The sequence below is a fragment of the Pan troglodytes genome, chromosome 6, assembly GCF_028858775.2.
Source record: "Pan troglodytes isolate AG18354 chromosome 6, NHGRI_mPanTro3-v2.0_pri, whole genome shotgun sequence".
Taxonomy (NCBI): Eukaryota; Metazoa; Chordata; class Mammalia; order Primates; family Hominidae; genus Pan; species Pan troglodytes.
This window is the reverse complement of record NC_072404.2, coordinates 17,017,590-17,043,451: the sequence shown is the minus strand read 5'-3', so window position 1 is coordinate 17,043,451 and position 25,862 is coordinate 17,017,590. Positions and strand designations below refer to the sequence as shown.

General features: G+C 38.2%; 1 long non-coding RNA gene across 1 annotated transcript in view; it reads right to left on the bottom strand.

Moving 5' to 3' along the window:
• Positions 1–25,862, bottom strand: part of LOC104007110 (uncharacterized) — a 201,777-nt gene that overhangs the window by 138,203 nt on the left and 37,712 nt on the right. The window contains exon 2 of the long non-coding RNA XR_010158796.1: positions 664–885. This is a non-coding gene — a long non-coding RNA (uncharacterized LOC104007110). The remainder of the gene's footprint in view (positions 1–663; positions 886–25,862) is intronic.

The window sequence follows — 25,862 nt, the reverse complement described above, 5'->3', positions numbered from 1 at the left end:
CTTACTTCCCATTTCGCTGAGAATGAAATCCAGTCTTTACCACAGTCTATAAGACCCTACATGACTGGGCATCTGCCTCTTCCACTTGTTCCCCTGGTTGCTGTCAAATTTGCTTCCTTGCTGCTTCTTGAACAGAACAAGCATGTTTCTGCCATCTATTCCAAATTGTCTGCAATGCATTCACCCTGTATTGTTGTCAGATTCCCTAAACAATATCTAAAATATCACCTCATTACTTTCCTCATTTGAATTGCTAGACAGATAAGATAGCACAGTTTTTGAGGGGTGACTCAGCTCACTTCATCCCACAGTCCTATGGTCTCTACTGAGCCAGTTAAAAGTAAAAGCTGCTTTTCAAAATGGTACAGTTACTTGCCAAAGAGAGAATTATTTTTCTAACATTCAGGGCCTTCTGTTGCAGATTCTCCTCTTGTAGCTTGATTTAGGTTTTGTCAGCCTCCCAGTCTGCCACAGATACTTTCATCATCACTAGATGCGCTAGGTCATTAAAGCAGAGTGGCACTGCTGCTTGCCTGGCCAGCTAAAGAGCTCCCCTCTCATTCTGGAAACCTTCTGGGTCATGGAACACACACGGATATGAAATATGTCAACTCTAAAACAGACATATACCAAAAAAAAAAAAAAAGTTCCAAAGGATTGTACCTCTTTCTTGGCAGCATCAGGGTCAATGAATAACTATTTGTTTTTTCCTCTGAAGTAGAAATCTTGATATTGCCCAGATACTTCAAAGAGCTGACAGGCCTCCATAGCATCGAGATATTTATCTTCCTCCTCTGGCACAGTCATCTTACAAAGGCTTCCAGGCTCTACTTTTTCACTTCACATTATCAGGATGCGATACATGTGGTGAACCAACATGGCTTTCTGTGAAACAGTGACATGGACAAATTTCCTTCAGACAAAATGACACAGAGTTGGACAACTGATTGGATCCTGAGGCAGAACAGTAAGGGTGTACTATTTTCCCTTCCAGGTAAGAACAAACCACCTTCGCTATTTTTTATTTACAGAATAAAGGATGGAAATATTCACCTGTTTAATTGCTACATAACAGATTCAAAGGGCTGTAATGATTTTCTCTAGTAAGGAGACCTTATCAAGAAAATCAAATATAATTGAATTCGCCACCTGATTAAGCTTAAAATAATCCACCATCATTCTCCAAAATACATCTGTCTTCTGCATTAATCTAACTAGGGATGTGATAAGAATCATTAATCTTCATCTTTCAAGGCTTTCATGGCAGTATTAATATCTACAATTTCTGCAAGGATACAGAGCTGACTTTGACTTACTCTATGGAAGAGAAAGGAAATTCCAAAGGCTTCCATTTTAGCATTCCTACCATAATGGGATTTACACCCAGTGGTCTTCAACCTACAGCAAAATTGCGATGCAATAAAATATCCTTATAGTTCTTTTTTCTTTCCCTTCTGCGCCTTACTCCAAACTTTATAGTCTTAATGCCTGATTTCTAACACCCTTCTATAAGCAAATCCTGAGTTCTATCATTTGCCCTCTGAAACATATTAATGTCCAAATAAAAAAGAAAGATCATAAGCTTCAAATATAACAAACAGAATTTCTAATTGTAAACCTATCGCTTCCTGAATCTTGTGAGACTTTGCCCACATTACTTAATTTCTCTAAGCTTCAGTTTTTTCCTCTATGAAAGGATGATTGATACTTATCTACAGACTTACGAGGTAAAAGTCACTGAACACAGTAGGCACTCATAGTAACCACAGGGTTCTAAAGCACATGGTGTTCTCTTTGCCTAAAATACTTCAATTCTCCAACCCTTCTAGTCTTCCTTCAGATTTCCGTGGAAAACATTTCCTGTTCCTTTTCTTTGCTTAGGTCAAATTTCCCTTGTATGTATGTTCCCATAACACCACCTCTCTCCCCTTTCCTTCCAGTGTTTATCTTCGATGTTCTTTTATATTAATTTTATATTGATATGATTAATGTCTGTCTTTACCATGGCTCTGTATTCCCCTTGAAGGAAAGCCATGGCTGTTTTTGCTCATCTTGGTATTTCTAGTGCTTAACATAGGGCTTGACCATTGTAGGCACTTAAAATTAGTTGAATAAATGAATACACAAGGCAACAACTAATGAGCACTTCCTATTGGTAATAACACATGTTATGTGCTTTGTGTCCACTACCACATTTAATACCCATTAACTTGATACCCAACAGCCCTCATATTTATTATAAATTTAGGAATGTGTGATTTAGAGAACATTAAATTCTGAGGTTTTTCACTGTCTTCCTCATTGGTCTGGGTATCCCTCTTCCTACAATATCTTATAATATATTCAAAATCTCAGGATCACGTTATAATTTGTCTGTGCATTCAAGACCTCCAACACAACACAGTGGATTCAGAAACTCTGGTCTGCATCAGAAACACCTGAGAGCTGGTTTAACATTTCCCCCATACATAGAGATTTTAATTCTGTAGTTCAGGAGTGGGACCCAAGCCTACATGTTAATACACAATACCTCAGGTGACACTGATGCTAATGCAGAACCTGTGGATATATCACTTCAGAATGTGAGATTTTGGAATTCCGAGCTAGGGAAAAATACAAGTGGTGGAGTTGAAATATTCAACAGTAAACCACAAAGAACTTCCAAGTTAGGGGAAAGAAATTCTCACTCTTGGAAGCTGACGTCTAGCGTTCTAAAGTGAACAAGTGTACTAGGTGGTCAAAGATTGTTAACTAGTATAACGATAAGCAAAGAAACTATACGCATAACAATAACTAGTATAATGATATGCATCAACACTGAAAGCTTTAAATATATATACTGAAAAGTTGGCCTCACAGACTGAGAAATCTTGATTTGGTTACATGAAAGAAGCACAAGACTTATTTCTGCGAACCGTCTTACATTTATGCCTAATTACCATGGGCCGAACAATACTCACGTATACCCCTAAATATGTGTTGGAGTGCTTCTGTTGTAAGCTTTCATGTGATTAGAGCAAGATCTGTGGATCTCAGTCTTTTTAGTTTACTGTCCTAGAATCACAGTCATTTGATCACAACTTTAAAACAAATAGTAAAAGTATGGTTAATGTAACATATTTAGATTTATTTTGGTGATTGTTTTTGGCATTGTTCCTCTACCCTACTAGAAAGAGACAACTGGCATATATGTTCTAGAAGGCAATTGGGCATCTCTAAGAAAGACAATTGAGATTTTGGAGATGGACACAGAATGATTAGTACTCTTTTAACCACTTCATAGATTGGCTCTAGCAGTGGACAAAGGATCCTTGTATGCTCCACTGAAGCACCCATCTCCAGCACTAGCACACATCCCAGGTACAGGAATGGACTTTCACTCAATGGACTCAATAATATACCTTGCCTTTGTTTTTCGTGAAGAATATCGGGGGTTTTTTGTTTTGTTTTTGGTTTTTTTTGAGATGGAGTCTTGCTCTGTCACCCAGGCTGGAGTGAAGTGGTGCGATCTCAGCTCACTGCAACCTCCACCTCCCGGGTTCAAGTGATTCTCCTGCCTCAGCCTCCCAAGTAGCTGGGACTACAGGCACATGCCACCATGCCCAGCTAATTTTTGTATTTTTAGTAGAGATGAGGTTTCACCATATTGGCCAGGCTGGTCTCAAACTCCTGACCTCGTGATCCGCCCACCTCAGCCTCCCAAAGTGCTGGGATTACAGGCATGAGCCACCGCGCCTGGTCTCATGAAGAATATCAGGTTTTTTGTTTTTCGTTTTTTAATGTTTGCCAAGATCTCCACAAAAAACAGGATTTTTCACTTGCACATTCAACTTGTACATCTCCTTTATTTCATTCCCTTGAATCTTCAAGTATTATCATTGAAACAGATACAAAAAAACTTAATGGAGGTAAAAATAAATATATTATCAAATAAAAGAAAATTCCAACCTGATTTTATAGATTTTAAGTTTCAGACAGCTCTTTAGTACAAGATAAATATTATATTGATATATATAATTGTTAAGATAACTCGGATTAACTATAGTTGGGTCATCAGCTCCACACTTTACTGGCTGTGTGATCAGAAGCAGTTTCTTAACTTCTGCAAGACCCAGCACATTCATTAGTAAAAAGGGATAATATCTATTGCATGTTATAAGTTTCATGTAAGCATGTTGAAAGTATTCTGAAGTATACCTGGTATGAGGTAGATATTTAAGAATTATTACTATTTATTATTACTAGTCATCATTGATAATGGGATATATTGAGAAAAATTATGATTGTGAGGATATAAACAGTACCTTAGATTATAGCTACAGTTGTTTATAAACTCCATTTTCAAGTCTAACTTTTAGATTCTGATACTTTCCTTTTTTATTTCAGTTGTTAAATATTTTAAAATTTGAAGTTAATTTACCTGTTGAATAAAATAACAAAGATTCCTTTTGTTCCCAGTGTCTTGTGGCTCATGCTTGTTGTGGTGCTTTTTGGAGGAGGGAAACTATTGTGATGTTGACATGGTAGCAACACTCTCATCTGAGGGCCCATCAGTCATTTTTCCCAATGTGAAAAGCTGAACCTAATCCACACAGCTATCATTTAGCATTCTCACCTATCCAATGAAAAATTAAAGGAGGATGGAAACTTGCTATTTTTCTGTTTCACAAATAAAACCAGGCTAGTAAAACTGTCATCAGGTCACTTTTCTCAGAAAAGCATTGCTGTCATCCCAAAAGTCAATTGAATTGTAAGCAGAAAACATTCTCATTGATTTTTGCAGGACAAAGCAGAATAACTGGGGACAAAGCAGGCCAGGAGTTGACAAATTAGGAAGAAAATTGAACTGTAAAATAAGCATCCATGAATTCACATTAGTGCTGCCTTTGCTTTATTGAATAAACACAAAATGATTTAGGATTGGATTTTATTGTTAAATATCTAGCTAAAACTTGATTAACACAAAAGTATTTAATTCAGAGTACCTAACTCTTATGATGCTAACTTTGAATTTAGAATTATGGGTAAATGCCCAAGAAAGCTCTCTGTCAGCCACGGTTGCAATATTAGAAGATATTCATGTAGTGTGGCATTTTTTCCAGTAACTCAATTTGCATTACTTTGGATATAAGTGGGAATCATGATTTGACTTACAATGAAATGAAGGACAGGAATGACAGGGCAAATAACAGCCCTAAGTACAGAAACAATCACATCATATCTCACTAAAACTTTAATTTGGAGCTGGGCGTGGTGGCTCACACCTATAATCTCAGCACTTTAGAAGACTAAAGTGGGTAGATCACCTGAGGTCAGGAGTTCGAGACCAGCCTGGCCAACATGGAGAAACCCCATCTCTACTAAAAATACAAAAATTAGGTGGGTGCGGTGGCGGACACCTATAATCCCAGCTACTTGGGAGGCTGAGGCAGAAGAATTGCCTGAACCCCAGAGCCGGAAGTTGCCGTGAGCCAGGATCACGCCATTGCACTCCAGCCTGAGCAACAAGAATGAATGAAGCTGCATCTCAAAAGAAAAAAAAAAAAAAAAAAACCAACTTTCATTTGGCAAGATAACACTGCAAATAAAGTATTTAAAGACTGAGAAATACATTTATGACTAAATAAGTAATGACATCATGCATGGGAAGAATGTATTGCATTACCAGTTTCTTCCTTACAGTATCTCTTCACTAGCTTTTATTCATTGGAAAAATGTTTTGGGTGAAATTCCTAATGGAAAGTACTTACATTTATATTGTTCTAAGTAATCTTTTACACTGAGTTAGATAGATTCAGTTTTCAAAAACATCTTATTTGGATAGACATCCTTTTAAAAAAAAAGTTGTCAGGAGTTCTAAGGGCAGCTAGAAGTTAAAAACTGCAATAAATTGTAACTAGAAAATAAAGAGTAAACTTATATGAATAACAAAAGGAGTAATTTTTCTTAAAACATAAGTTTTTCACCAAAATATGTCTGAATTATCAGTAAAGGATGCTACAAAAAACTAAGTGATAATGCCTAATGATCTTTGTGAGAAATCTCATAGATGTAATCATAAAACATAAAGAGGCCTATGGATGGGAAAATTGATGTAAAAGATAAAGAAATTATTGTTATGGTAAAAGGCCATATAATTTAGTAGAGAAGTGAACTGAAACAATATGTAGGGACTCAGCAAAATTGTGATAGCCTTAAAGCATTATTTTAATAAATATCTTAAACAGTAAAAAAAAAATTAAATTCTAGGAATAAAAAACAGAAATTCGCTGGGCATGGTGATGTGTGCCTGTAATCACAGCTCTTTGGGAGGCTGAAGCAGGAGGGTCCTGTGATCTCAGCAGTTCAAAGCTGCAGTGAGCTCCAACCTGAGCAACAGAGCAAGACCCTGTCTCAAAAAAAAAAAAAAAAAAAAAAAAAAAGGAAAGAAAAGACATCTCCCCTTATTCATGACAATGAAATTGGTAAACAACATAAGATGACTGTGCCATATACTTAGCAGAGCACTATATGAATTAGCAAGCTCAATCAATATTTCAGTACCAAGAAAATTAATATAGAACTACAGGCATAAACCTACACATAAAACACTCTTATCTGGACTAATAAAAATGTTTACTAAAATGAAAATTATTACCTGTATTGTAAATATGCCTTTCACTATGTGGGCCTCTGTCATTTGATAACACAGATAAATCAACTATCTAACAAAAGTTTTCTTGTTTTGTGTGTTATTAGAACTATACACAATATAAATTTTCACTTAAAAATAAAAATTTGTTAAGCCATTGGTACCTACCAGTATTTTTTTTTTAACTACAAATGTATATTAATCAACTATTATATGCCAGGGAATTTTCTAGATGCTATAGATACAGCAAAAAACAAAACCCATGAAACAATGTAATTTATATTCTAAGGGGGAGAGAGTCAATAAACATATTTTCAAATATTGACAGATACATGTTTTGAAGAAAAATAAGGCAAGGTAATGGGGAAAAGTCATGGGGTGCTGTTTTCCATTGGGAGACTAGGGAATTCCTCTCTGAAGAGGTGACATTTGAACAGATAACTGAAAGTGAAACTTAGGGAGCAACACCAGGTAGGAGGCTGTAGTCATGGCTCCGGAAGAAATATCTGCTAGTGCATTGGCAGATGCAGTGTGGCAAGACAGACAGGCTGAGTTGGGTTCAGGACAGATTTACATTAGATAGGCATGGCAGCGCGCACCTGTAGTCCCAGCTACTCTGGAGGCTGAGGCAGGAAAATCGCTTGAATCCCGGGAGGCGGACGTTGCAGTGAGCCGAGACTGTGCCACTGCACTCCAGCCAGGGCAACAGAGCAGGAGTCCATCTCAAAAAAGACAGATTTACAGCATGGGAGAAAAGTACTTAAAACTATCATTCTACTGACAGCATTTACCTCAATTTTCTCCTTGAAAATCTAATGCAAATTTCAAAAGGGGCCGAGGGAAAACTTTTACATGCAAATCATGGAATTTAAAACAAATGAACTATCTTTAACATAGCTGAGAAATCAAATCCCCAAAGGCTCTAAGGAATGCCAAAGGAGACAACTTCATTTTCCTCTCATCTTCAACAGAAGACTAAAATCGGTGAAGTCACGATCAAAATACTTAATAAGAAAAACTGTGTAAAAGATGGAGACAATTACAGCCATGTAAACTACTACTGTTAGTGGTAATATTAATTGTTCTAGAGAGAGACTATAGCATGCAATTACCTTATAATTTGTGATGCAAACTGTGTACAACAAAAGATAGGGTAATTTGCTTTATGGTGTTAACCACAGCAAACAATCACAGGGTTCTCAGAGTTTATTTGCAATAATTAGACATTTTACTCAGAATGTTGCTTTAAATTCATTAGGCTTAGCTCATAGTTTCCATGAAACATTAAACTCTTGGACGTCAAAAATAAACACCATTTTCTTTACCTTATATTTAATGTAGTCAGTAACTGAGAACCTATACATGCTCACACACAAATGGCTCAGAAATCTTAAAGGATAATGAAAATGTGTTATAAACTTAGTTTATTGTCTTAGCAGGATAGATGGATATATGGAACTCAATTGGTGCCCAGATAGTAATCGTTGTTTTTTTTTTTTAATTCTCTAATCCGAGACTCTATATATACAAAGTTGAGAGGTAAAAGAGGCAGCCAGCAACAAGATTAAGCTTTGAAAAATTGTGAAGCAAATACTTCAAAGAAACTACATGTTTTCCCTGGAACACTCCACAGTGCTTAGCTGGCAAGTTGTCAGCAAACAAAAAGAAATTCAATGTTATCATTTATGACCAAGCACACACCATGATACAAGAATCACAGTGAATAAACAAATGATCCTAAAATGCTTATGACAATTTGTAGCAGCACTTTAGGACTGGAGCAGCCTTGCAGCATTCTTCTTTTCTAACAACCGTTTGTTGCCAGCTCCCTGAAATAAGCAATGAGCCTTATTGGTATTACTAAAAGCTGAACAAACGAAAGAAAAATAGGAAACCTCATTAAACACTGCCAGCAGCTTCAACTCATTATGAACATTCTCATATAGCAACCAATAATCCAATAATGCTATTGTTTCCAATAATACAGCTAAATATATCTCCTTGCAAATAATTATGGCTTGACACTCTATAAATCTGCTGCATAGAGAATTTTTTTAGTTCAAACATCTTAATTTTAATATTTTATAAAATTTGACCATTAAAATAGATTAGTAGTATAAGAAACTGTACACAATAGCATAAAGTACCTGAAGTATTCATCTTTTTTTTTTAATCTATAGACTGCCCTTTTATATCTACCCACCTGCCAATGTTGCAACTAAGCTTTGCTTATTGTCCTAACTCACCTGAGTCCGTCAGAAACATATTTTTTCCTATAGATTTGTTTTCTTGGCCTCTTTCTTCTCCTCAACACCCTCTAATACACATTCATGCCATTTTTGAATTTGATGTTTTGTTTGTTAGGTCTGTTGTATCAAACAAGTTTAAACTCTCTGACCCTTTCTACTGTTCTCCCACAGTTCACTGCCCCAATTTTTTTTTCCATTTTTTTTTCTTCTTAATTTCTCAAAGAGACACCTCACAGGGAAACTTTAACTTAGTAAAAACTGTCAATGATATTGACTATAAGGAAGAGTAACTATGTATTAGTCTGTTTTCATACTGCTATAAAGAACTTCTTGAGACAGGGTAATTTATAAAGGAAAGAGGTTTAATTGACTAATGGTTCAACATGGCTGGGGAGGCCTCAAGAAACTTACGGCAGAAGGTGAAGAGGAAGCAAGGCACTTTCTTCACAAGGCTGCGGGAAGGAGAAGTGAATGCTGGAGTAACCGCCTAACACTGGTAAAACCATCAGCCCTAGTGAGAGCTCACTCGCTATCACGAGAACAGCATGCGGGAAACTGCCCCTTGATTCAATTACTTCCACCTGGTCTCTCCCTTGACAGGTGGGGACTATGGAGATTATGGGGATTACAATTCAATAGAAGATTTTGGGTCGGAGAGCACAGCCAAATCTTATCAACTCGCAATCCATGCAATAGACTGTCAGGATTTCAGTTGAGTTTACAGTGGTAGTGGTATGTGCGTGTTGGTGTTCATGAATACTTCTAGTCAGGAGAGAAGGATATAGAAAGATTCACATGTTAGCTCCATGTATAGTGAGATAACATTGTAAAAAGACACATGTAACACATGTCGAGGAGGGGATGGGTGGTACTATCAGGAGGAAAATTTTTTATACAAGGAAGAAATGGTAGCTAGCCAGACATGAGCAAGGCAGGAGATTACCCTCCCCCCAGCCCCCCAGTCCCCCTCCTCCAATGCCCGCATTTACCTCGTTTACGCACACACCAGGAATGTCAGGCAACCATCAGGTGATGGGTCAGGCAGTTAGTAACTATCTCTCTCAAATAGTAATTGGTCTCAGCCAGCGCCAAGGAAAGTCAGCCTCCCAACAGATAGAAAAAACCTGAAACTGGTGATCAGCACTTCTGGATAAGGTCTCACGAGTTGGGCAAGTGAACTCAAGTATGCACATTAAGAGACAAAATGGTGTAGTTTAACTGGTGTATGACCTTCTGGGAACTATTTGGCTGGTAGGGGAAGAATGCCTCAAGTGAGCATGCATACAACTCCAGTAAACACACTGTGCATGTTCCCTCCCCAGTGCTAGCAGGCCACTGCTCATGCAAACAGCCCACCCTAAGGGAAGAATCAGGGGAGAAGGGATGCAAGACCCTGAAAGCATGCCAACATATGAAACCCCCAAGTCAAAGGTCAGACTATGCACTTGATCTCTCAAGTCGCCTGCTTGGCCCTCTTCCAAGTGTACTTTACTTCCTTTTGTTCCTGCTCTAAAGCTTTTGAATAAATGTTTACTCCTGCTCTAAAACTTGCCTCAGTCTCTCCTTCTGCCTTATGCCCAAGAATTCAGGTTGCTGCAGACCTGTACAGATTTACCACTGCTAACAGAATGAGTAATATGTTGTCGGAACTTCTGCTCTATGGTAAAAGCAGATGAATTCAGAAGGAAAAAAACTCATTTTCTCACTGCTGGATTCATGACTGAGATATTTATGAATATAAACCAAAAATAGAATTCTAAGCCCCCCAGCCAACTGAATGAACCCCTCCTTTCTGGCAAGGGAATTCCACAGTAAACCTGAAACCCTAGTTCAGGCCATGATGGAGAAGGGTGGTCAGACATGCCTCATTATACCTTCCTCCCTCCAGAATTCAGCACAGCTGACTAGCATTAACATTAAAACAGAAACCTTCAGACTAACAAAACAGACTCTTTGTAGCAATAGGATACCAACATGATGGATGGCAGGCCCTAAAAGAAATCAAAGTATTTTAACGCAAAATATATTTCTTTTACATGTTTTGAAATGGCCCTGCAAAGCTGTCTCTCGTGGGAAAAATCTACATTCTTTAGAGAATTCCTTCCCTTTCCAGGTCTTTTCCTGATCCAGGAGAGAATTGACTAAGAGTCTGGTGCCTTTTAAAGTCTGATAAGAAACCTTTACAATCTATTCTCTCTAAAGCCTGCTAACTGGAGGCTTCATCTGCATAATAAGGATCTTGGTCTCCACAACTCCTTATCTTCACCCAGACACTGCCTTCTATTGATTCCAGGTCTTTAGATAAACTCTTTCAACCAATTACCAATCAGAAAAATCTTTGAATCCACCTATGACCTCGAAGCCCCCACTTCGTGTGGGGCTTTTAGCTTTTGACCAAACCAATGTACATCTTACATGTTTCAATTGATGTCTTATGTCTCCCAATAATACATAAAAATGAATTGTAGCCTGACCACCTCAGGCCCATGTTGTCAGGATCCCCTGGGGCTGTGTCATGGGCCAGGGTCACTCGTATTTGGCTCAGAATGAATATTTGACTGAACAGTCAAATATTTTACAGAGTTTGACTCTTTTCGTCGACAATAATAAACTTGACACAAGAGCTTTCAAAAATACAGACCCAAAGAATCAGGACAACCTGTATATTTTTATGCTAGTCTGATGAAGTGGACAGTAGTGCAGAAGTATAATTAGACAAACAGCATAAGATCTAATTGTAATAAACTTGGAGGAACTTAGCGAGGCCTGTGTGTTCAGATTCGTTTCTGTGTCCCAGTGTCTTCAGAGATAAGAATGTATAGGGAGAGTATCTCTGTAATGACCTACTTTTGAGGAAGGTCAGAGAAGTCTTCTATGGTCTACACCAGGGGAGAGAGGATGGGGAGTCAGAGAGACTGTGCTGCTTCTACTCTTTTCTCAAATGCCAAGGTACCACATTGTGCGGTAGCATGTCTTGAGCATTATCATGTTGAATAAATATCACTAGATAAATATGATTCAGAAAGCAAGCAATGTTTTGGTCAGCAAGGGACTTGTAGTTAAGGCGTAATTTCTGGAAAGGACAATGAGATCATACAGGAAAGGAAAGGGTTTCTTCTATATACATTTTAAGAAAAACTGAGCCCATGAACTCAAGAGTATCTGTTTGGTACTTGCCTATCAACTTTCCCACAAATTTAATCTATCAAATCTTAGGTAGAATCAAGTTTTTAATAGTCCCATGGTGCCTCCCAGGCCTGTCTCTTGTCATCAATCTGTGGAAGAAACCCTAGAGAAGGAAGGCTCAGAGAATCTACAAGTGTGATCATATTGCTTTCTTTTTTTTTTTTTTTTTGAGACAGAGTCTTGCTCTGTCGCCCAGGCTAGAGTGCCTCTGAAAGTTGCCAATCGTTAAGTGTTGCCCATGGCTCCTGGGAACTCTATGGTAGTGTGGCTTGCTATGAAGCCAGGTACCCCAGCCTCCTCAGTAGGGGAGAGGGAGAATGATACAACAAAATTAAATACAAGAGCAATGAAGATCTGTGCGGTACTTCTTGTCTGGATCCCTGGAGATAGATGTCTTGTAGGTGTGAGTCATCCTGGCATGGGAATAGTCTAGAGATGACTGCCTAGGATTTCAGAAGCAGATTGAACTTAGAAGTAGCCCTACCACTAAGCTTCCTTTTCCCCAGAGTTGCATGAGAAAACACCTACATTTTTCAGTGTCCTCCAGAAGGATATAGGAATTAGTTGCAAAAACAAAAGCCAGGAGACTCCCCTCCTCCACCTTCTCTTTCATATGCAATTTTTCCTAAAAATTTCTCAGCTGTATCTTCTCTCCATCCTTTCTTCCATGGTCTCTGCTCATGCCCTCACATTCTCTCCCCTGGACCATTCCCATGGACTCCTGGCAGGATATCTACCTCCAGCTCCCATCTCACCCCACCCCTGCAAATCCATTCCCTCAAATCCCACCAAGTGATACGTGTGATACCAGAAATGATTGTAGCACTGCACAGATTAAATGGCTTTAGGGAGCATCCATCCCTACATTACAAAAGCCAAACTCCATCATGTGGTTCAGAAGTGCCTACACACACTGAAGGTGATCTAGCTTCTGCTAACTTACTCCTTGTCTGCTTTCATGTAACCAACAAACTACATCCAACTGTCGTTTGTGGTTGCCCCTCCACACACAATGCTGTAGTCCCCTGTGCTTTTTGCTCCTACTGGGCCTCTGCCTGACACCCTCCATCCTTTGATAAACTTCTCAGCAAAGCCCCTCCTAATAACAGCCAGTACAGCTTTCTGTCTGCACTTCTGACATTATATTAAACTGATCTCTTTATATGCCTGTTTCCGTTACTAAATCAGTTCTTTACTGACAAGAAATGTGTTTTATTCGCCCCGGTTGCAATATCAATATATGTTCACTGATGCTGGGTATATATTGTACTACTAATAATATATATTAATATATTAATATTAATAACTGAAATTATATTGTATTTAGCACATAATTAGATATAGTATCAACAGGTACTATATACTCTTTGCAAAAAAAAAAAAAAATACGCTCCAAGTTTCTTTCTGAAAGTTTTCCTTTTCTTTCCTGTGGGAAAGTGGCCAGGGATTATTGTCTAAATGCCCTCTCTAAGGCTAGCTTTTGTTTGTTTGCTGTTGTATTTTTTATGTTTTTATGTTTGACTGCAGGCTAAGCAATTTTATGGCCTCCTGTTTGTCCCAGTAGAACATGAGTACTTTTAATTTGTTTTATATTCCTGAAAAAGGAAGAAACTAAATGAGTCTTCCTTGTTTTGATTAGAAAAGCACAAAAAGTCAGGGTGGGACATAGGGTTCAGTGAGAAGGAAATTTCTAAGCATTTTCCACACAAACCAAGACATTTTCTCAGATAAGGTCTATATCTGGATGTTTTCCTCTTCTATCAATTGTGTTTATCAACAAGCCACAGAAATAGCAAAAGAGTCACTAAAATCTACATTGAGGAGGCAATACACAAGCAAGAGGCTCAGCTGCATCTCCCCAGTAACTGAAGGGTATATTAGCAGGGAAACACTTTCATAAGCAGATTTGACACCCTCAGAGTTAATGGCTAGAGGAAGGGAAATGTTAAATATGACGAAAGGGTGCTGTGTCGATTAATTCTTGGGCCACAGTTCAAGAAATGTGAGCTTACTCAATTAAGAAGAATGTACTTTCCTATTCTCCTTTCTTTTCTTTTTCATAAAAGGATAACTGCTGTTTATTGATTATGATGACAGAAGGATAGTAAAATGAACCATAGATTAGGTAAGTAAACTTCAGTATCATCAAGGAATCCTTAGGGAAATGGAAGGCTGCAATTAGAGGTGGCAGGACTTAGCATAGGAGTCCTGCTAAGGAGTGGGAGAGAATAGAGATATAAAAGAATCAAAAGTTATTTAACCTTATGTAATCTTCCTAAAGATCAATTATATGTTTAAAAATATAGCTTTCAAGTCAGTAAATGTATTTTTACTGCCTAGCCTGCTAACACCATGAGTAACCTTGAAGAAATATAGCACCTTCTAACTTAAATCAAAGAGCTTACAGCAACATTTTCTATGTCTATGAGCGCAGTTGTTTAAAAATTACATGATAAACATTACCAGTGGATGTCAGAGAAGGTAAATGAGCACTATTTACTGAGATTACATTGGTAGAATATTTCTAGAGAACAATGTGGCAATGTAAATCATAAACTTTAAAAATCTGCATATTAGATGCTCAATATCATTAACCATTAAGAAAATGCTAATCAAAACCACAATGTGATACCACCACACATTCATTAGGATGGCTACCATTAAAAAAAGAAGCAGAAAATAGCAAGTATTGGTGAGGATGTACAGAAATTAGAAAACGTGTACAATGTTGCTGAGAATGTAGAGCCACTGTGGAAAACAGTGTGGTGGTTCTTCAAAACATCAAAAATAGAATCATCATATGATCCAGTGATTTTATTTCTGGATATATCCAAAAGAATTATGAGAAGAGACTGGAAGCAATGTTGTCCATCTACATTTATAGTGGCAGAACTGGCAATAGCCCAAAGGTGGAAGCAACCCAAGTGTCCACTGATAGATAAACAAAATATAGCATATACATCAAACAGAATATTATTTCAGCTTTTAGAAGACAAGAAATTCTAACATATGCTGGAACATGGATGAACCTTGAGGACATGATGCTAGGAGAAATAAGCCAGTCACAAAACGACACAAATGGTATGATTCCACTTATATGAGGTACCTAGAATAGTCAACGAATTCATAGAGGCAGAAAGTAGAATGATGGTTGTCGGGGGTTGGAGAGCGGGGAAGGGGCAGCTAGTGTTTAATGGAGACAGGTTCAGTATTGCAAGATGAAGAATCCTGTGGATGGATGGTGGTGATGGTAGCACAAAAATTTATTTAGGGCCACTGAACTGTACAGTTAAAAAGTATTAAGTGTTAAATTTTATGTTATAAGTATTTGACTACAATTTTTTTTAAAAAATTTTAATGTGTATTTATCTTATGTTTATGGGATTTATCCTTATAAAATCATCACCCAAAGGTATAAATATTTCCACAACAAAAAGTCTTTACCTTGTTTATAATGGGCAAAACTTAGAAATAACCCAAATATTTGCCAATAGGAAATTAATTGCATGACTGTATATTTGCACATGGAATGCTATTCAGCCATTAAATAAAAGTACTTGCATGTGTATTTATTAACATCAAAAGATGACATGATACAGTGAGAGAAAAACAGACATGTTTCAAAGCAACATGTATGATGGGATCTCATTTTGTAAGTACAGAAAAATGCACACACAAACACCTCCCCCTCTATACAGACACACACACACACTTGGAAAGATACACATTATAAAGTAAAACTGAAAGTAATTTTATTGGATGATGGGTTATGAGTAATTTTTCTACTTTAAGATTTTTTCTTGTGAAAACTTTTTTCAAATATGAGTGTTTACTTGGATATTTACAAAATATAAAGTTATGTTTATTTTTTTGAAGTTATTACAATTGGAAAGTCTCATTCACAAAGAAATCAGAATCTTTAAGGCTTAAAAGGTAATCTGAAATAGGTAAACTAAGGAATCTACTGGTTATTTTCCAATATTCCCCTAGGTTCATACCAGAAACCCAGAAGCAATGAATTTTACACAAATCTTGTCACTGAGTTTTCAACACATATATCTGTTTCATGCATTTTTTCATCCTGGCAGTATTCTTCTGAAAAGCTTATGCCTAATGCTGAGAAAATAATTACTCTTGTGCCTGCAAATAGATAAATGACACAGTCCTGACCCTGTAATAATTTGGTGTTCTGCGGGCTTTCCTCAGCTCCTTAAAAGACTGGCATCCTGTAGAACAGCTCTTTACCAATTCATTCCCTTTTTCCAGTCCAAGCACTGCTAGAACAGATTGTCTCCTATGGTGTAAACCCAATTGACATTTGATTCACCAGCTGGCAGCCACCCAACCCTATCTGGACAAGCAGTTCTCACTAAACGAAGGACTTCAATTTCTTTTTTTTTTTTTTTTTACAGTGTTTATCGGCTGTTTTCAAGCTGTTGAAATAAACTTGGCAATACCATTCAAAGTAATCTCTCCCTCCTCTTCCCCACCACCACTGTCCTTTGAAACACAGCTTCCATTCTGTGTTGAGGTTTATTTATCTTCCAGCCCTGGTGCCTATGAGGCCTATAGAAGTTATCAATCAAACCAAATTTATGAAGTTCTTTTGTGGAAGCACTGCAAGCCATTGGACAAAAATCAATGGAGAAATAATAATGGGGAAACAAACATTTAAGCTCAATTAAATTAAGCAGTTTATAGTTTCACCTCAAAGTGTAAGCATAGTTAGAGAAATGGCTTAGGAGGAATGCAGCCAGTCTACTGACTTGTTTTCAAGTTGCCTGCTCTGAGAATCCAGTTTCAGTGTGTCAGAACTAACAACAGCAATAGCAAGTTTAACGGACGAGAGAAATTAGATTAAAAAAAGAAAAGAATTTCTGCCTCCACTTTCACATTCTGGGAGAAATGAAGAATTGACTTAAGGATTGACTATTTTGTTGAGTAAAAGTCATTAGGGTTTTTTAGACGTGTGAAGATAGACCAGGAGTTTAATCTCAATTAAGACCAAATTGTTTTGTATAATAAAGCAACCAAATTTGCTCCGAGGCAGCTGGGGAAACAGGAAAAGTGTAATGGCTGAAAAGAAGCCTAGGAACATGGAGGCAAAAAAGACCATAGAAAAAGGTGACAGAGACAAATCCCTGCTACCAGTGAGATCTGGGAATTTTTAAGAAAAGTGTTGTCGCATATTGAAATTCTGCTGTATTGCTGGGTTCCCGGTATGTTACTCCCATCATGTGTACATGTCTGTTAGACACAGCAGTATTATGTGAAAGATGGTCTGAGGAGTGAGAGGAGTGTGTGAAGCTTTCTGGAAATAGCAGCAAGGAGACCAATTGTCAGGAGACAACAGAGCAGCAAGCTGTGGCATGGGACAGCTCGGGAAAGGACATAACTCAAATGCCACCCTCCCCAAATCTACCAGAGTCTAGATGCAACCCTTAGATGAGCAGGGATTTCCAGGTGGCAGCTCTGTGTGTTCCAACACTGTGTGAAGCAAGTACTCTGTGTCATGTAGTTTATATCATCACTTCAAGGTAGGTATTATTATGGTTCTTTACCTGGGGATGAGAAAACAGAGCCATGAAGAGAGAATTAAGTAACTAATCCAAGGTCACTTGGCAATGAACTGACAGAAGGAGCAGAGAATCAGAGCCCAGGAAGGTCTGACCCTCATCTTGCATCTATCCACCAAGACTCTCTCCCTCTCCCTAACACCCATGAATGTTGAGGGATTCCTCTATGCCTGACTTAGTGCCATTTGAAACTTACTGTCTAATGGCAGAGCCACCACACACAGAGTATAAAGTCATCATTCCACCTTACTTTAGCAAATGAAAACGTCCCCATGTGTCACCAGCATCCAGTGACCAGTCTGTAAATCTATGAGGATAGGGTCATGTCCCTTTTCTATCCATGTCTCCCCATCAGCTATTTTCCCCATGACAAAAGCTGTGCTCCAAATTACTTATTGAATAAAAGACTAGCACATAAAGGAAAAGTTTAATCTCACCATTTTAAACTGAATATCCATGCCTAATCTTCTCTCCTTGATCAGCTCTAGAAGAGGAATTTCACATTAAATGTAACTGATAAAGTTCACTTTAAAATAGGCTTTTCTTGACTTAAAATATTAATACAAAGTAATCCATGCTGTTATAGAAAAATGAGAAATTTCAGATAAGCAAAGAGAAAAAAATGAAACTATCCATAATCCCAGGGCCTAGAGATAAATTGTTACTAATGCTTTGACATGGAGTGCTATTCACCGTGAATAATGCTGTGTGAACTGATGCCCTGTTTGAAGATCCATCAGGCATACACAGAGATTTGAACTGACACCACCGATGTCATCATCATCATCACAGCTGTGCGGACTGATACTACGCCTTTCAGGAGAAGATTTTGGAATAACCACAGGAAACAAACAGTAACAATAGCAGCTTAAAGATGTCTGTAAACAGAACATGTTTTCTGGTTCTTTCTCTACAAAGTTTTTGGAAGTTATAAAAGCCCTTTTGGACTGACTAAACCTATAGCTTTCATAAACATTTTAGAAGAAAGAGGGACTCTCCTACCAGCCTCATCCCCACCAAAGATGTACTGCATTTGCTGCTAATTTAATCATAGAAGTGATCAAATCAGACTGTATTTGAAAAATAAGAGCTGTGTTTTATTTGTACTTCAGGCTGGACTCATAACTTAAATTATACTACAAGGATGACTGTAATACATCTTTGCAATTTAGCTGGCTTAAGTTATATATTGATATGTCCCAAGCGTATAGAGGGTACCTGGTTCATAGCAAATAATTAACTCATTTGAAAAAGTTCTTGGAAGGGGAATTGCTACCCCTAAAGGCTCAGCTTTAACGCTTAAATTCATATTGTCAAAATACTCAAAATGAGACCTGAAATCAGTGGTAAGGTCCTTGTAGGTGAATGGCTCCAATTTACTTCTCTAATCCTCAATTTTATTTTTTCTCTCATTGGGTCCCTGAGGCTCCACTCACCATCAACAGATAAACAACTATAAAGATATTTAGGAGGTCTCCCAGCTAACTGTGTAAGAAATTATTTTCAAGGACTTCTATAGCTATTTCATTTTAATAGCTACTGCGTCAAGTACTCTACACTCATTATCTCATTATCTGATCCTGACAACTGAATGTTGTTATTATGTCTACTTTACAGACTAGGAGCTGAGGCTCAGAGAGAGTAAATGACTTGCTTAAATTTATATAGCCACAAAGTAGCAGAGCCTAGATTAAAATGCTAGTATATGTTATTTTAAAACCCATCCTCTTGATGAAAAATTCTGGAGACCTATTGTTTAGTGTGGTGACTATCATTAATGGCAATGGACTGTATACTTGAAATTTGCTAGGAGACTAGATCTTAAAAAAATAAGTATGTGAGGTGATGGATATGTTCTTTAGCTTGATTCAATTGTTTCTCAATGTAAACATATATCAAAATATCACATCGTATGCTGTAAATATATGCAATATTTATTTGTCAACTCTACCTTAATAAAACTGGCAGCGGGAAGGGAAGACATCCTTTCAACTGCTACCTGCCACATTTGACAAGGGACTTGTAAAACACAGATGCCTTCAAATGAAGGGAACGGAAATTTGAACTTTTACCATGCTCTGATTTTTATCAGATGCTAAATTGTGTCCCTTGATCACAGTGACTCCCTACAAGGCGGACCTTCAAACAGTAACCTAAAGGGAAGAGGCCCAACTGACGCCCTGCAGTTTATCAACAGCAAGCAGGAGAGCATTCCACCAGGTGACAAGGATGCTCTGAGAACTGGGGGCACAGAAACAGTCTCTGAACTTCCCAAGTATAACATGACAATTTTTGGAGAAATATTATTTTTTCCTACCAAAATATTAAACTGCTAAAATGATTGTAAATTCCAGCTTGACCCTAGGGTGTTTAGCGACATTTGTGAAGCAAGAAGTTTCAAATAAAAAGAAAATTAAGTCTGACTACACTACAGCCTTTTTTGTAGAAAAAAAAAACTTATTCAATCATGTAATTGGTAATTAATATTTGGATGGGTTAAAAAAACACTGTTCAATTTTAAGGATAGCTTTATTTACTGATTGAGAAAAATGAAGTTACATTCTGGAATATAAACTAAATATATTTTCTATACAGTAGCTTGAAGCATAAATAGAGATAGTATGGCATAAATCCCATACAACAAAGGTTTTGTATAAACTTCTTGTTCTCCTCACTGAATAATCCTGCTTCTTCTTTTTCTGCTCAAGTTATGTTGATCTCTTCTGGGAAATTCAGTTTGCTTGGGTCAGGTCAGCTGCAGTTTGAACTTTTTTGTAAGAGTCCACAGTCAGTTTCTACATATGATCTTGTTCTGTTTGCTTTATGCCTTTTTCTTCCTGCCTTAATGCTCTGCATGTCTGCCCAATAATTACATATTCCCCTAAACAGAAAAAAAAAATTCTGCAAGGCTAGACATAAGTTCCATTTTTTCATTTGAGCCCTCAGTGCTATAATTTTCTATAAAGTCTTCCCAGTTTAAGAACTAGCTAGTTAAGTAATTAGTTAACAATATTGAATATAAAGGCTCAGATACTTTTGATATATTATTTCTGTTATCAATATGAGCTGTCCTTTTTTGCACTTTTAGTGATTTTCGTCTTGAATTTATTGTATCTATCATCTCAATTACTATACATGCTTTCTTTTTATAAACAGTTGCCTCATACATAAATATCTACTTTTCTGGAAACTTCTGAGGCTAAATTTTTAAGTCTGCAAATCTGTTGTTTAATAAACTCAACATACTATCATGTATTGCAATTACTAATATGTTTAGATTTATTCCTCTCTTATTTTGTGCATCCAATTTTCCATGATTCTTTTTAATTATCTATCTTTTGTTGGATTGCTCTAGATACTGTAGTCTGGCTCACTGAACTCTGATTCCATCCCTCCTCTAGCTTGCCTTCCTGTTCTATAGAGTTTGTCACCCTGGAAACTGTGTTCCCAACCTCCCAGAAGCTGGATATTTACATGGGACCTCAGCTCTACCAAGCAGATGCTCCCACATGAGGCTCAGGACAGCAATGTGCAATCACAAGGGAAGGCCAAGTGCAAAGAGGTGATGTTTGGGCAAGCACAATGAAAAGGGTACCAAATTCCTCTGGGGGCTGTGGCAGAATTCAGTGTATGTAGTTCTTAGCATCGTAGGTGATAAGCAGCAAGCGGATACAATTGTAGGGCCTTCATGGACCTGTGCAGTGATTTGGGTAAGTGCCCCTGCCTCTGACTATGTTGTTCCAGCTGTACAGCCTGTTAACCTCATTCTCTGGCCCTCCAAGAGGTTCTGTGAGCTTTCTAAAGTCCTTTTATAAATCCCTTTCTGCTTAACCTTGATAGATACAAGGTTATCTATGCTCTGTCACTAAGAATCCTCACTGAATCAACTTTTATGTTTGAAAATGTGTTTACATTGCCCTTGTCTTTGAATAATAGATTCACTGGGTATGAAATAAGAGGTTCAGGTACATTTTCCTTCAGGATTTTCACATTATTCCATTTTCTTCTTGCACTTGTATATCTGTTTCTCATTGCAAAGTTAATCTATTCCTTCTCTCTAGAAGTCTTAACAGGTTTTTTCCTTATTCCAAGTATTCTGAAATGTGTCTGCCATTTATCTAGGTATGAGTTGCTGTTATTGCTCCCTTTACCCTGCTTAGTACTCAATGAGCCCTTTCAATCTGACATTTAATGCCAAGAAATTGTTCTCTTATTCTTTGCATGCTGCCATCCCTCTGTTCTCTCTGGTCTTTTCTAGATCTCCTAATTGACTGATATTGGAACTTCCTGACGTATTACATATATTTTTAATTTTCTTTTATATTCTCCATGCCTTTATCTATTAACTACAGTGTGTGTCCTATATCTGTGCTTCTCAAACTTTAACGTGCATACAAATCACCTGACCATCTTATTAAAAATGAAGATTCTGATTCAATATCATGGGGTGGGGCCTGAGCTCCACATTGCTAACAAGTTTCCAAGAAATGCCAATGCTGCCGGTCTGTAGACCGTACTTTGCAGAGCAAGGTCCTAGGTAGCACGTTAGGCATGGAGGTACAGAGATGAATAGTGACGAGCACATGCTCTCCACAGCCAGACAATGTGGGAGTCCTCCTCCACCACTCACTGGCCAGATGACCTTGGGAAAACTGACCTAATCTCTTTGAGAACCAGCTTTTCTTTCAACAAAATAGAGATCTTAGTCCCCATGCTTCTGATTTCCTGCAGTTATTAGTGTGATTTTTAGCCTGCACAGACCATAGGAGGCATGAAACAGAAAGGACAACCCTGGGCTTCTGCTGTCAGGGATAAGCTTTAAAGACGTGGGACAGGAAGTGTCCTGGCACCCACGTCTCTGCCCAGTGGAAAGGGCTCTATTCTCAGCTTTGACCTCAGCCATGAAGTTCTTTGAGTTGAAGGCATTAGAACAAAACACTCACACCTGTCTCATCCCCACACAGATACACACTCCACACATAGAATGGGAAAAAGCATGCTCCATTTCAAGAAAGAACAACCGGCAGTGTCAGCCACATGGACAGAGAGAAAGTAAGTCATTCTGTGATTAATGTATATATTGAAAGAGTAAATTTCTGTTAAGAAATAATTTGTAAAGGGAGTTATTAAAGTAGAAATCATGGAAAGTCACGAGCAGAGAATTAGGACATGCCTGATGTTTGGAGGGAAAGTTTCTTGACCTGAAACCATTTGACACGTTTGCTCTGAACGGTGGGAGTGAAAAAGGAAGAAATAAAAGGAAGAGAAAATAAGGAAGGAAAAACATCAATTAACTCTTCATGCCAGGCATTTTGCAAATATCATCGTGTAACACTGAGTCCATTAAGGCTGAACTGAGCACACCACACCCCAAGTTGCCAGCCTGCAAAAAGAGTGTGAACTGCTAAAGAGGGGAGGAGCCTTCCACCGCACAACGGGAGGAGGAATTGGTCCAGACGAATATTAAAATCTTCTTCTGATACTAGAAATTTAGTTATATGTATATTTTTGGTTATAATCTTGCTGTTGACACATACAAGAAAATGTTTGGTTACTATTTCACTATTTCATCGTTTAGAGGCCAACTGAAAATTTTAGTCTTGGTAATGACATTTTTAGAAACAGAGAAAGGTTGAAGAACCCTTGTTAAACCAAATACAAAAAGAAGAAAAAAATGCAAAAAAAACTAGAGTCCTGAAAGAATGGATAACAGATTTTCCAAGAACAAATTTTAGTCCCATTAATTTCCATGAAGTTTACCTGAAAAATGCTTCGCATTTTTTAGCTCTGCTAATATCTTCCTAGAAGGAAGTCATGAATTATATTTGCACAAAAAGATTCTGTCCCAAACAAAGTTTGGTGAAATTTTTTCCTTGGTTAAAGATTTTTACATTTCCTTAATGAAGAAAAACCCAGAAATTTAAAACCCATTCAATATAAGGCATAATTTGCTTTGTAACAAATTGAAAGACTATTCAAGAATGGCTGCAAGCCATTTTCTCCCTTAAAGGGGGTTTCATGAGAGAGACCCTTGTCTATTTCAGCCAAAATTCAACTTTCCAGAGTAGACGAAATGGTATGTGCCACCTCTTGAAGTCCTTGAGCGGGATGTTTTCTGTGTGGGTGGGCTACACGCTACACCAGAACACAGGTGAAGTGTCTGTCACTTAGTATGAGCTGATATCCACATTTTGTTCTTTCTTTTGTTTTATTTACCTTTCCTCTTTCTTATCTTTCCTTCCTGCCCATTAGAGCTAGACTTATTTATGACAGTATTTCAGGAATCTAGAGGTTCTCTCCAGGCTCCTACAGTCTTCCCAACCTGCTCTCATCAGTCTCAAATGTATTTAAGAGAATACAACCCCGAAAATTCCACAGTTTTTTTTCCATTCTGTCACCCAGGCTGGAGTGCAGTGGTGTGATCTCAGCTCACTGAAGCCTCAACCTGCCCTGCTCAATCAATCCTCCCACCTCAGCCTCCCCAGTAACTGGGACTACAGGCACACACCACCATGCCTAGCTAATTTTCATATTTTTTGTAGAGACGGGGTTTCACCATGTTGCCCAGGCTGGTTTCAAATCCCTGGGCTCAAGCAATCCTCCTGCCTTGGCCTCCAAAAGTGCTGGGATTGCAGCACTTGTAATTGAGCCACTGCACCTGGCCAAAATTCCATATTTGAAGATTAAAATGCAAGTAACTAGATGCTGTGGTATTAATGTTTGTGTGCCCCAAATTCACATGTTGAAACCATATCCCCAATTATGAGGGTATTTGGAACTAGGGCCTTTGGTGGGTGATTAGATCATGGGGACAGAGCCCTCACGGATGGGATTAGTGTCCTTATGAAAGAAACCCCAGAGAGATTCCTTGCCCTTTCTGCCACGTGAGGAAACAGTGAGGAGATGGCCATCAGTGAGGAAACAGACATTGAACTTGCTGGTGCCTTGCTGTGAGACTTCCTAGCTTCCAGAACTGTGAGAAATAAGTATTTGTAGTTTATAAGCCACCCATTTCTGGTATTTTGTTATAGCAGCCTAAATGGACTAAGACACTAGGATCCAGAGCATAATGATGGAATAATTAAGTGCAGAGCATAGTGCTTAGGATATAGCATTCTATCAGACAGCTATTGAGGTATATAACAAACAACCCCAAAATTCACTGGCATGACAGCAATAAGCTTTTATTCTCCTACTTACAGGTCTAGAGCTGCCTAGGGTGAAAACATCAAGTTGCAGGTGTGTAGGGAAGCTGAGGAGGCTCTGACACACGTCTTTTTTTTTTTTTTTTTTTTTTTTTTTTTGAGACGGAGTCTCGCTCTGTCGCCCAGGCTGGAGTGCAGTGGCGCGATCTTGGCTCACTGCAAGCTCCGCTTCCCAGGTTCACGCCATTCTCCTGCCTCAGCCTCCCGAGTAGTTGGGACTACAGGCATCCACCACCACGCCCAGATTTTTTTTTTTTTTTTTTTTTTTTGTATTTTTAGTACAGACGGGGTGACCCACATATCTTTTTATCCTGGGACCAGCAGGGTCTCTAGGGTGTGTTCTTCTCAGAGCAATGACACAAGCACCACGACACAAGTACCTTTCAAGTATTTTCTTTTTATGTCCACTACCACCCTATTGGCTCAAGCAAATCACATGACCAAGTCCGGCATCAATGGGACAAAGAAGTGGGAGGGGGAAAGGAGTATCTGCTAAACGATCATGCGAACTACTACAAACAACAATCTTGTTTATATTTATTCATATCCTCCTCATATGCAAAACTCATTCATCCCCAGTTAAAGACCCACCAAAGTCTCATCTAATCATAGCCTCATGTTTTAGGATCTTGTGATTTACAACAGGTCCGAATGTAATTCGTCTTAATCCAGAGACCTCTTAATTAAAGGACAAGTTATCTGCCCAACACAAACTGAACATACAAAAGTGGAACAGGAATAGGATAAAAGTAATAAATACTCCCATTAGAAAAAGGGGAAGTATAGGAGTCACACAACAGTGGCTGCCTTGTAGATAAGGTGAACTCCTGCTGCTCAAATGTTGCCAGATCACCCTCCTCTGAGGGTAGGAAATGTTTCTTGATGTGGCCCTGCTTCTGCTCCTGGAAGTGATTTGGTTAGTTTCCACAGCTCTGCCTTCTGGAAGTGTCTTCCTTTTCTATCATTCTCCTTGGCCACCTCAGGAGATAGCATTGGAGAATACACCATTTTTGGA